General features: G+C 35.0%; 1 pseudogene; it reads left to right on the forward strand.

The window, feature by feature from the left end:
* The first annotated feature begins 1,148 nt into the window (after nt 1-1,148).
* LOC100619894 (uncharacterized) lies at nt 1,149-9,325 on the forward strand (annotated as a pseudogene).
* Nucleotides 9,326-13,917: the final 4,592 nt, after the last annotated feature.

Here is a 13,917-nt window from a genome sequence, read left to right on the forward strand (position 1 = left end):
AGAAGGGTAACCTGGTTTTGGGAAGGTGACCCAAGCCCAGTGCAGGCAGAGCCAGATCCTGAGATGAGACACACACAGAACCTGATGTTATAAAATAACAGTTGTTTAATAAAATAGGGACAGGTTAGAAGGAATTTGGATATAACTTACTCTAATAATAACTATCTACACCTCCCCAGATCTACAAATCTCTTCACAGATATTGCATCTGAGTCTTTTCCCTACTCTATTCCTATACTCCCTATATAACTCCAAATTACTATACTCAGCTAAGCTAACACTTAACCCTCTTTTTGATAATCTAAGGAAAAGGGTCTGTGTGCAAGTCTGACAGGGCCCAACAATAGTCTCATTATCAGCTGGTAGTTGTCACAAGAGCAGTACAGGAACTCAGCAGATGTCAAATAGCCAACAGGGTATAGGATAACCCAAACAGCAGGTAGGATATGAAGACAAGCAGTCAAAGGCCACCAGGAAAAAGCTAATCTCCTCAGATACATCCAGAGAGAGAAAGGCCACAGCCCTCAGGCTCAACTGTTTCTCTCCAATAGCTGTTGCTCTATACCAGGATTCCAGAACTCTGCACTCTGCTATCCATCTGAAAACCTACACACCTTACTTAATTATTCCTATAACAATCTTCACCTGAAAGAAGAATTCTAGGGAGTTGATTGGAGGTCATTGGAAAATGAAAAAAGAAATTGTACAAATAAAATAGGAACTGTGTTTTATTTTTTTCTTCCAGTGTTTTAAACTTAATGAATAATTGGAAATTCAATCAGAAATATAATCAACAAGTAAGAGACTTCTTTAAAAAATTGTATGAGTTTATATATTATTTTTTTAATCAACTACATCAACTCCAACAGATTTAAAATTGCCAAATGTAATGATAGAAGAAAAAGGAAAACAAAGGGAAAATGTAAGCCAGATACTTTCAACCTCTGGATAGTGTAATTGAAATGGAATGGTATGATTAATTGAAAGGCTAGACTTAGAGTCGAAAGATGTTGTTCTTTAAATACTTGGTAAGCATCTGTTAGACCTTGTATAAATCAATTTATTATGACAATTGAAGTTTATATCTTATTTTATGATTTACCAAGTGTCTTATATGCATGATTTCATTTGACTATTATAACTGCACTATGAGGTGAGTTTTTAAAATATTGTATTTATTTTAGAGCAAGAGAATAAAGTTCAGAGAAGTTTAACGACTAGCCTGACATCATGAAATAATTGAATTAAGCATTCAATATCCATACTTGGTATAGGCTAAGCACTGAACTATAAGATGAATACAGAAAGGCAAAATGAAGTTAAACCTACTCTAAGGATCTCTGAATCTATTGGAATGAAGGAAGAAAAAAATCAAGTGCCTACTATGTTCTATACCCTGTGCTATACATTTTACAAATTTCATATGATTTTATCTTCACAACAACCCTGTGAATAGATGTTATTATTATCTCCATTTTACTATTGAAGAAGCTGAGGCAGACAGGTTGCCTTAGCCACTCATAATTAGCAAATATCTATGGTCCAATTTGAACTCAGATCTTCCTATGCCCTATCTACTGTACCACTTAACTATATTTATTAAAAATATTACCTTGTATTATAAAAGTGCATATGGAATTAATACAAGATAAATTGGAGGAGGGAGACAATTGTAAGGAAGTCCAGAAAAGGTACTCTGCTATAGGAGACTGAATTTGAAGGAAACCAAGTATTGTGTGCAATAGCATTTTTGAACCAAATCTCAAAAACAGATTATTAAATTTTCATTGTGTACATTAACACACCATAAATCAACAAAAACAATAAATCATGGGTTGATTTTTTTTGTGGTTATTGATGATCTATGTTAGATTTTAGAAAGTAAAGGAGAAAATGTTAACAATGCATATTAAACTTAAAAAGTGGACCATATATACATTTATTGGGGGAGATAGCTACTAAATTTCCAGACTCTTGATTATAATAACCAGAAGTGAAGAGAGCATGCATTCTAGGTACTAGTGTAACCCATGTAAAGGTACAGAGTCAAGAAATGTATCATCATGTGTAAGGAGTAGTGAGAAAGAGAGTGAATATTTTACATTGGTAGGACTTGAACAAAAACATATTTTTATCAAAATTTAGTTCTCTTTCCCAGATGCAACATTATCTGTTCAGTTAAAAGTATGAAAAAAGATCTTTATCACCCCACATTAGACCTAATTAACTATTCAGTTAAGTGGCATTAAGTTGCAAAGCTCCTTTGTAAAAAAAGTATTTTTATTTCACTCTTTTATTTATTTTTCCTCTAAAACCTCTTAGACTAATGTCTTTGATAATTGCTGATTATCTTTTTTCTTGCTTCAAATCAACCTGCTTTTTTGTGAAATGTAAATTTTCACTCTTTCCTGTCTGTCTGTCTGTCTCATCTTAATATCTTTCATGAAATCAATCATCATCTCTATGCTGATGATTCCCAAATAAACATATCTAAAAAGATTCTCTCTCCTGTGTTCCAGGACCAAGCACATATTCAACTACCCGTTTGATATTTATACATTAATATACCTTTGTATCTCACATATGTCCAAAACAGAACTTATAATCTTTTTTCCTGTAAACCCATCCCTCCTTCTATCTTCTCTACATCTGTAGAGGACATCATCATGATTCTGACTGTGCACATTTGCAATCTGAATCATCCTCAATTCTTTCTTCTCCTTCATTCTGACATACCTAATAAATCGCCAAGTTTTCACAAATTATATGGCTCACTGCACTGTAATCTTTATGGCCCTCAGATGCAATATTGTGTTCAGTTTTGAATGCCTAAATTAAGGAAGGACATTTATAAATTGGAGAGTTCTCTGAGGACAGTAATCATAATATTATTGAAATCCATAACAAATGAATATCAGTAAAAGGAACTGGGCAGTAGTAGTCCAGACAAGAAAAAATTTAACATGGTAGCTTGTTTTAAGTATTTGAAGGTCTATTATGTGAAAGAGGGATAAGATATGTTCTGTTTGGCCAAATGGAACAGTACCAAGAACAACTGGTAGAAATTACAAAAAGCAAATTTAGGTTGGATGGCATAAATAATTCCCTAAAAATTAGAGTTGGCCAGAACTGGAATATTTTGCCTTGATAGGTAGTTGTGTCCGTCCAACTCTTAAACTCTCAATTATTCAATCTTCTAAGGGGTTTAGTGAGAGAAAAAAATCAATAAGATAAATTAATCATTAAAAACTACCAAACATCCATTTCATGAGTCTGAGATAAATATATTTTCCACTAGCAGAGTTCAATCACTGGTTTCTGCTGCAGACCTTCTAATCAAAAGTACTTCTTGAACTCCCCATGATAATGAAAATTCCCAATTGATATTCTTCAAACATTGTGGATAGTAACAAGTAATCAAAACTGGTTAAGAGATGGGCAAAGTGGTTGAAACTGTGACTTTATTGATTTGGAGAAATTCAGTGTAAAAATCTCTTACTCTCTAGCTATGTAAGTCATTTCTATCTTAAGTCTTAAGAGCTCCGATTAGATCACTGAGAGATTTAAATACTTTACAGTCAGCTGGTATATATCAAAGGTGGAGTTTGAGCTGTAATATTTATTGGGAAAGGATGGAATGGGGGGGATAATGGGAGGTTTGTATGGGGTATTGAGGAATTGAGGGGAGAGAGGGAATATTGCTCAGTGAGGCAAAGGAGAGAGATGCCCCCTGCTGAGAGGAAGCAGCAGGGGTTTAATAAGGTCTGTTTATCTTGAATGACTGAACTGATAATCAGCTCCCTTTATGCCCAGAAAAGATAGTCCACTTATTTGACTGAGAATTCAAATAATATAAAGTTTAATAACCAGTTGGGATTGGAGTTTTTCTCAGCTTCAGAGCTGAGGCCAGGCCCCAGAGGCTGGAAGAGGGTTTCTCCCACTCCCATCTACTCTATGTCAGTCTTCGCTTTGTCTAATTTAGAATCTTAGCAGTAGATAGAAAGCAAACAAGAACAGGTCTAACCTTCAGAAGTGATTGGGCCTGAATCTTCAGGCTTAACCAAGAAGAGGCACACCACTCAGACTGGGCTGAATGAGTTCCTCCCTCCTCCAACACCAGGAAGCAAGTATACCCCAGCAGGAAGGAAGTGCTAGTCACCAGACCCAACTGCCACTCCTGGCAGGAAGGAAGTGCTAGTCACCAGACCCAACTGCCACTCCTGGCAGGAAGGAAGTGCTAGTCACAAGACCCAACTGCCACTCCCAGTTGCCCCTTCCCCCACCAACTGTTAGTCTATTTTCCTTTCCACAGAGAACAGGTTAAAAACTCTCATCCTCTATTGACCACACCTAAATATCTTTCAACTAACATTATTTCATTCATATTTATAAAAGAAACCAACTTTCAGTAATGACAAATCTAGTAGTCTAAGGTACCATTGTTGTAAAGTAAAGAAAATGATTGAATGGATATTTTGCAACTTTTATCTACATTCCTTGCAAACCAAGTTTATACTTGTTGTTGTTGTTGTTTTAAACCACCCTACATTCACCAATATTTATATAGCAAAGAATGAGGGACATTTTGTATGGGGAAATAAAGACATGCCCAGCCAATCAATTGATTATTTATGGAGAGTCTTCTGAGTATTTAGCACTTTTGTAGGCATTCTAGTAATATGAATGTAGTGGATAATATAGAATTGCAAAGCACAAGGGAAAGAGACAATTATGATATGTATTTCCTTATGTCATCCAGCAATCTTGCAAATGTGAATCACAGGACTTATGAAATACCACATAATTGGGGTAAATAGCTCACCTTTAATTGCTACTGGAAAATCAGTGACATAACCATTTACAGAAGACCTGTGCCACTTAGGGGAGGAAGACAGTAGCAGGGGAGAGAAAGGAAGTCTTTCTATTATAGGATACTGTATATAATCTAAATTTGAAGTAAACTAAGAATTTTAAAAGAATGTGCTTGAGCATTCTACATTTGAAATGTAGATTCTTAAATTTTCATTGTGAGCATTTACTCATCAGAAATCAGAATACAATACAAATCAACATTGTATATTGTTTTGTTCATTCCCTACACTAGACTTGAGAAAATAATGATCACAACTCCTAAATACAAATGTCCTAAATGCAAAATCAATCAACAAAAAGTGTATTAGCCACCTACTAAGTACCAGGCACCTACTATGTAGTATGGGCAGGAAGGTGGCGAAGCAGATGGAGTACCTGGCCTGGAATCAAAAAGACCTGAGTCTAAATCCAGCCTTAGACACTTACTAGCTATGTGTCCTTTAGCAAGTCACTTAATGATTTTTGCCTCAGTTTCTTCATCTGTAAAATGAGTTAGAGAAGGAAAAGTTGAACAACTGTGATATCTTTGTCAAGGAAACTCTAAATAGGGTAACAAAGTGTTGAATATGACTGAAAATGACTAATTAGTGAAGGAAATGATTTTACACAGGGATGAGATGGAATGCAGGAGAAGCAGAGATGACAGACAGAGGCAGTTGGAATTATGGGGAACAAGGGTCTCTGGGAAAGCAATGAACTCTGAAACAGTTCAGTTTCTGAACCCTGGAGAGACAACAGATCCTATTCCCACTTCAGGATTGGCACAACTCCATTCCTGAGGATTTTCCCTGCCATATCTGAAGCCCATTGGAACTCTTTTACTGATCCTGTCTCTCTGTAAATTCCAGACCTGTGTGGACTGATAAGACACAATAGACATGATAAGCCTGAGAGGGTTTACCCTGAAGGGCAGGCTGGGTAAAGCCAGAACTTCTTCATCCATGCCAGCTACACCTAAAGACATTGGCTGCTTCTTTAGTTTAGCTTAAGTTAGCTAGCATAGAAGAATCAAGAAGACAGAGAAGGCTTCCAGTCTAGTCCCCGTGATTAGCCAAGTGCTAAAAGGACCTGCCACCAGTCTGTGTTTTTAGCATAGTGAACCCTTGTTTGACCTTCTTCCCTAACCTCACCCTTGTTGTACTATCCCCAAATAAATATCTGTCATTGTTTAACAAGCAGTCAGATCAATATCAGCAAGAAGAGGGAAGGTTGGTGTATAGCTTTCTCAGATCCAAGTCAAGTCAAACTCCTGGATCAATTGTTACTACTCTTTCTCTCAGGCAACTTTCTGTGTAGAAGAGGACATTGTGGGAAAGGCTATGGTTAGCAAACATCCTAGCCAACCAATTATCCCCTTCTCCTGAGGTGTTCTCTATCTTGACACAGATTGCTGCAACTGCTAGCCCACCAAAGTGCCTAAGGCATAGAGTAGCATTTTGCTCTCTGTCTGGGAGAGGATGGGGGGAAGGAATACCCTGACAGGTCAGGTTGCTCAAAATACCCAATCACTCATCTGTATCATCAACCCAGGGTTTCCTTCCCTTCTTTAATCAGCAAAAATGTGCTAGGTATTGTACAGAATGGCAAAATTGATCATGAACAATCTTGAGTCATTCAAAATGCAAAAATATTTTGAAATAGGACTTGAAGTTGACCAAAGATGAAACTAATTTTAATAAACTAGGGACAAAAAGAAGTAATTGGTATATGTGCAAAATCTGAGATCCTGGCTATAATAGTTTTGAAAAGCTGAGAAAAACTTTTGAACTAATTTCTACATGGGCAGTCTCTTTGGTTATGCTTAGTTCAAATCATCTCTATTAATACAATTAGTTTCAAAAGCTACATTGACTGTTTTGCACATTATCACATTAATTTATATACTATAAATGTGAAAAAAACAGTTTAGGCAAGCAAAAACTTCCCTATTCCCTTAAAAGACATGAAGGCAATTCTGGGGAGGAAAGCAAAAGGATTGATGGAGCCTCAGAGTAGCTATTGTTTCTATCCATTTCACTGACATATTAGGTTTCCTGATGGGAAAAAAATAAAAGGAGAGTCGCCCTAAAGAAGTTAAATTTAGAGACTACTTTTAGCATAGATACACAGAAGAAATAATAATAATAATAATAATAATAATAAACAGAGGAACAAAGAAAATTCCTCCCATCTCCCAAAGCAAATTAGAGAGGATGCTCAGTGCAGAGATGCACAAGACAATTCCAGGAGACAGTGAAAATGTAAGCCTTTTTTTACAAAATTTCCCAAAGAAACCTTGGTGTTTTAGCAGTGTTCCATTCAAGACATTCTTTAGTTCTCAGGTGACCTGTAGAAGAGTTAGACAGCATAGCCTTGTTTAAAGAGATTCTGCCTATTCATTTCTAGCATCAGTCTCTGTCTTTATTCTTCTCACTGTCATTTCATTGAGTTTACCAAATGTGTTTCCTTGAGATCTTGCAAAATGACTAGCTAATATAAATAATTATCCATACTCAAAAGCAAGGAACTCAACTCACAAGGCATGGTATAATTAAGCAACTCCAGTCTCATGAGCAAAATAAAGGATGGGACCTATTATATTGCTCTTTTAAAATATTAAACAAGCCTATTGAATTACTAACACTTACTTTACATAGCACTGAAATTATAATAGTTCACATTTGTGGAGTTCTTTATTTACAACCACCTCCAATACATTAACAAAATTGATCCTAAAAACAGTCCTGTGAGAGAGGCAATACAAATATCATTATTTCCAATTTTTTAAAAATTTTCATTGTTGTTTAGTTGTTTGACACTTCATGAACTTATTCTGGATTTTCTTGGCAAAGATAATTGGATGGCTTGCTAGAGAACTGCTTATTTTGCAGAAGAGGAAACTGAGGCAAACAAGGTTAAGTGACTTTTCCAAGGATACATAGCTAGCAAGTAATGAGGCCATATTTAAAATGACTAAGATGAATCTTCCTAACTCCAGACCCAGCAATTCATCCACTAAACTATTTAGCTACCCAATACCATTTTAGAGATGAGGAAATGGAAACTCACAAAGATTTCAAGATTTACCTAAAATCAATCAGCAGAAAAGAGAGCTCTGCCTATCTGACATCAGAACCAGTCCACTTTCTCCAAGTCAATCAAACTCTAGAAACAACTTTGTGAGTTTTTTCATATAAATATTCAATTACAAAGAAAGGTAGCATTGTATCATAAATAGGAAACTAGTTTCAACCTCAGAAAAAAACTGAATTCAAGTTCCAAGAGATTGGAAGATAATAATTCTTAAGACATCAAGAAACAATAAAATAAAAGCAAAAGAATAAAAAAAGCAAAAGAAAACATGAAATATCTCATTGAAAAAGAACAACTGACCTGGAAAATGGATCCAGGAGAGACAATTTAAGAATTACTGGATTAAAAATCATGCTTGAAAAAAAAAGCCCAGACATCATAATTTAAGAAATTATCAAAGTAAACTGCCCAGATACTCTTGAATAAGAGAGTAAAATTGAAATTGAAAGAATCCACAGATCACCTCCAGAAAGAAATTCTCAAAGGACAACTCCTAGGAATATAATAACTAAATTGAAGAGTCCCTAAGGCAAGGAGAAAATATTGTAAACAGCCAAAAAGAAAAAAAAAATTCAAATACCATGAAGCTGCAATCTACAAAAATGATCACACAGGATTTAGCAGCCTCCATATTAAATGATTGGAAGGCATAGATTTTGCTATTCTGTAAAGAAAAAAGATCTAGGTTTATAAAACAGAGTGACATACACAGCAAAATTGGGTAAATTCTTTTGGGGGTGTCTTATACTTGGTGTCCAAGAGTCTTCAGAGGAAGATGAATGTTTTGGAGAAGACTATTCAATAGATGACAGCATTTTCACACCACTAGGTTGTCTGCCAGCCCAACTCCAGGCTCAAGCATATAAGAATGCTTTGGAAATTATCAGAGGTGCCAAGTATGACATCAGAGAACTCTTGTACCAGCTCTATGAAACAATTGAATTGACTCATCAAAGCAAGCAAGGGTCTGAGAATCGCCAGATTAGCCAAAAGGCACTATTTGAACGATGGATCAAGTGGAGTAGGAACCAGTCAGAAAATGCGGATGGTTCACAGCTCCTTGAATCCCGAATTCTGGCCATGCCCCTTAACATTACCCTAAAATTACATTCAGCCTTCATGGACCTCATGCCTAAAATCCAGCAGCCTACAAGACAGGCTCCAATAGGCCTATTGTGACATGTAGGAGCTTCATACAACCTTTTCCATGAGTAATGGATTTAAAGATCTAGAGAGGTATCAACTGACCCAAAGCCAGTTTAAGCTGACCCAAGCCCAGGGAAGTATGGAACAGCTGCTATGTTTCTTAGAAAGTAGTGTTCCTTCTGAATGGGTTGTAGGACCACTATGCCCTCTGACTTACCAAAGAAAGATGTGGTAACCCCTAAGAACTCTTGAATTGTGATACGGAATCAGACTGTCACTTCCCAGACTTCTGGCAAGTAGTCTTACACTAGTATATAGTTAATAAGTGTACTCTGTAATTTTTGGATTGTGAAAATAAAGTTGCATTGAAAATAAAAAAAAATAATAATTCAATAAAATAGAAGATTTCCAAACAGTTCTGTGGAAAAGATCAGCCTCAAACAAAAAATTTGAAGTCTAAACACAAAATTCAAGAAAAGCCTTAAAAGGTAAATAAGAAAGAAAAAATGTAAAGAACTCAATAAGCCCTTTAAATAAGTCAGACTATATGTATTTATAATTTTTTACAAGCAGATGGAGGATATTTGTAATTCTTTAAATTCTTATTCATAGTAGAGTAGTTAGAAGGAATATACTTAGACAAGGGGTGGGAAAGTAAGTTGATTAGGATGATATGATATGAAAAAATTAAGGGGTAAAAAAGAGATTTACACTGAGAGAAAAGTGAAGGAAGAGATGAAATGGGGTCAATTATGTACTCTAAAGAGACATGAATTACAGAGGAGGGGAGGATGAGGATAGTGACAGCCAACACTTAAATGGTATTTTCATCATAATTGTCTCAGAGAGGGTATAGTATCCTATCCTAATCTATAAAGAAGTATAAGGGGAATAAAACAAGGGAAGGGGGGTGGTGATAGGAGGGAGGGGGAAATGAGGGGTGTTATAAAAGCAAAACACTGAAGAAGAGCAACAGAGGGAAAGAGAATAAGAGCAGAATCAAAAGGGAAAAATAAGTAGGGGAATACACAGTTGATAATCATAACTGTGACTGTGAATGGGATGAACTCACCCCAAAAACAGAAGTGGATAGCAGAGTGGATTAAAAAATGGAACCTACTATATGCTATTTATAAGAATTACATTTGAGGTAGGGTGACACACTACCTCACTCTTGTGTGGAAAGGGACTGGAGCAGAATTTATCATGCATCACCTAAATTTTTAAAAAGCAGGATAACCAATCATGATCTCAGACAAGCTAAAGCAAAAATAGATCTGATTAAAATAGATAAGGAAAGGAATCATATTTTGCTAAAGGGCACTACAAATAATGAAGTAATATTCATACTGAATATAAATGAACCAAATGGTATAGTCATTAAATTTTTCATGAGAAATTAAATGAATTTCAGGGAGAAATAGACAATAAAACTGTACTAGTGGGAGACCTCAACTTCTTTCTTTCAGATCTAGATAAATCAAATAAAATAAATAAATAAGAAAGAAGTAAAGAAGGTGAATGAAATCTTAGAAAAAGTAGAACTAATATATCTCTGGAGAAAATGGAATAGCAATGGAAAATAATATACTTTCTTTTCAGCAGTATATAGCTCCTATGCACTTAAATTAATAAAATAGTGAAAATTCAGGTCCATGAATTGGAATGTAATTAATTTTTTTTAAAAAAAGGACAAATGAAAAACCTTCATTTAAAAACTAAATTAGAAATCCTATAAATTAAATGAAAAATTAACAAAAGTTAAAATGAGAGAACCACTGAACTAGTAAATAAGAGTAGGAGTTTATTTTATAAAAAATAAAATAGACAGTATTGGTTAATTTGATTTTAAAAAGAAAAGAAGAAAATCAAATTAGAGCATTTATTAGGAGCTATTTTGCCCAATTATATGCCAATAGATCTGACAATCTAAGTGAAATGGATGAGTCTTTACAAAAATACAAATTGTCCAGTTTAGCATAAAAGGAAATAGAATCCTTAAGTAATCCCATATCAGAAAAAGAAATTGAACAAGCATTATTGAATTCCCTAAAAAAAAATCCACAGGGTCAGATGCATTCACAAGTGAATTCTCCAAAACATTTAAAGAACAATTAATTCCAATACTGCATAAATTATTTGGTAAAATGGGTGGAGAAGGAATCCTACCAAATTCTTTTTTTATGAAGCAAATATGGTACTGTTATCTATGCCAGGAAGAACAAAAACAGAGAAAGAAAATTATAGGCCAATTTCATTAATGAATATAAATGCAAAAATTTTAAGTAAGATACTAGCAAGAATACAACAATATTCAAAAGGATCATTAACTATGAGCAGGTGGGATTTGCATCAGGAATGCAGGTCTGATTTAATATTAGGAAAACTGTCAGTAAAATTGACCATATCAATAACCAAACTAACAGAAATCACATAGTTACTTCAACAGATGCAGAAAAGACCTTAGACAAAATACAACATCCATACCTATTAAAAACACTAGAAAGGGTAGGAGTAAAAGAATTATTCCTTAAAATAATGAGTATATACCTAAAATCTTCAGCAAATGTCATCTATAATGGAGATAAATTAGAAGCAATAAGATCAGGGTGAAACAAGGTTGCCTATTATTATCACAATTACTTAATATTATATAAGAAATGCTAGCTTTAGCAATAAGGAAAGAAAAGTAGGCAATGAGGAAACTGAACTATCACTCTTTGCAGATTATATGATGGTATACTTAAAGAATCCTAGAGAATAAACTTAAAAACTAGTTGAAATTATTAATGTTTTTAGCAAAGTTTCAGGATACAAAATAAATCCACTTAAATCATCAGCTTTTCTATATATTACCAATAAAGTTCAACAGAAAGAATTAAAAAGAGAAATTCCTTTTAAAATCACTCTAAACAAAATAAAATACTTGGGAATCTACAAAGGAATCATATGAACATAATTATAAAATACTTTTCACAGAAATGGATCTAAAGAATTGGAAAAAATATTATTTGCTCATTGGTAGCCAAACTAATATGATAATGACAATTCTACCTAAATTAATGTATTTATGCAGTGCCATGCCAATCAAACTACCAAGTAATTATTTTATAGAACTAGAAAACAATAACAAAATTGGTCTGGAAGAACAAAAAGTCAAGAATATCAAGGGAATTAATGAAAAAAAAATGTGAAGAAAAGAGACCTAGCTGTATCAGATCTCAAACTGTACTATTTATAGTACTGGCGACTGGCCAAGGAATAGAATGATACATCAATGGAGTCAATTAGATACATAATATAGAGGGCTAAATGGCCCTGAAACTTTGACTCAGCTGGGGAGGGGACATGAATAGCACTCTATTATGGCTGATCTAGCCACAACAGAAACCCTTCCTCTAGCTCCTAGAAATATCACAATAAAAATATTTGACTGCATGTAAGATTTTATGAGCAATGACTATAAGGAAAATTGGGGAGTTGGAATGGGGAAGTCGGGGTCCCTGATTTATTCCCCCTAATGGTCATTCACTCAGGCAGCTGTGAAGACAATCTAAGTTTCACCAACCCTTACCCACTAATTCTCTCAAACCTGACTTTCAGGGGGGCTCAGGTTATTAAGGTCTGAGTTCCCCCCAAACTTGAGGAGGTAGGAAAAGGGTTTAGATAGAGACAGGGACCTACTTTTCCCACTTTCCTTGTCCCATTCTTCCCTGCCTATTATTCCTTTTGTATTATCTGATTGAGTTAACTTTAAAAGTTATCTGTTCCCTGAGCTTAGTGTGAGTGAACGGATTGAGGGGAGAACTTTTGGTCTCGAGTAGTGGAGGCTTGGAGAAAAGAGGGACAAGAGAAAATTGGGGAGAGCAGCTTTAGCTAAGGAGGGAAGGCAGAAGGGAGAAATCTTCAAACCCCCTCTCCTCTCTCTGAGCCAATCTATTAAATCTGCTGTCTCCCCTGTACCCTGCTTTGTGGAGTAGGAAGCTCTCCTTCCCTTTCCCCATCTTTATACATTGGGGTCCAAGCCTCCCCTCTACATTCCCATCCTTTTTTTACTTTTTTAAAACACCTCCCATTAGATTGTAATCTCCTCGAGGGCTTTTAGTTCTTTTTGCATTTCAGTGCTGGCACATACTAACCTCTTCATTGATTAAAATTAGACACATGATTGGCATTTTGGTCACAAAATATAACCTTCCCTACACATACACAAATCTGAATTCCACTAAAAAAGGAAAAAATCAAAGATATTATCAAATTATCACCTCAACTTGTTGACACCTAAGACCACATCCTGTAAAGGTACTTCACTGGGAGCCAGGAAACTTGGGTTCAAGTTGTGACACTACTGTTTACTAATCCTGTGATCTTTGGCATTTGACTACTATAAGCTATAACATTTTGTGATGGTATAGTTTCTCAGTTGGGTTATAATATGGCTGTCAGGGTGGGAGTAAAGGAAAAAAAATACAGGGTTGTAGCCTCAAAAGGAAAGATGGCAGGATCCTAAAGGCGATTGTTGCCAATTTCATAATTTTCTTCAAGATATTCCTAATAAATTTTAGTACACTGATACTTATGCTTGCCTCATCTTAATCTTATAGAGCACTGTCTGACATCATGGTAGATATAATTGAACAGAAATTCACTTCCATTTATTTAGATTGATATAGGAAAAATTGATATAATATGAAATAGACTTTAGTTTTGGATAACTTCTTTAATGGAAATAAAACTTTTTAAAAAAACTCTAAAGATAGGGATCAATCTCATGGATTTACCAATAAGCACAACTTTCAGGCAAGGAAGGTCAATGCAGAACAATAT

The sequence above is a fragment of the Monodelphis domestica genome, chromosome 4, assembly GCF_027887165.1.
Source record: "Monodelphis domestica isolate mMonDom1 chromosome 4, mMonDom1.pri, whole genome shotgun sequence".
Classification (NCBI taxonomy): Eukaryota; Metazoa; Chordata; class Mammalia; order Didelphimorphia; family Didelphidae; genus Monodelphis; species Monodelphis domestica.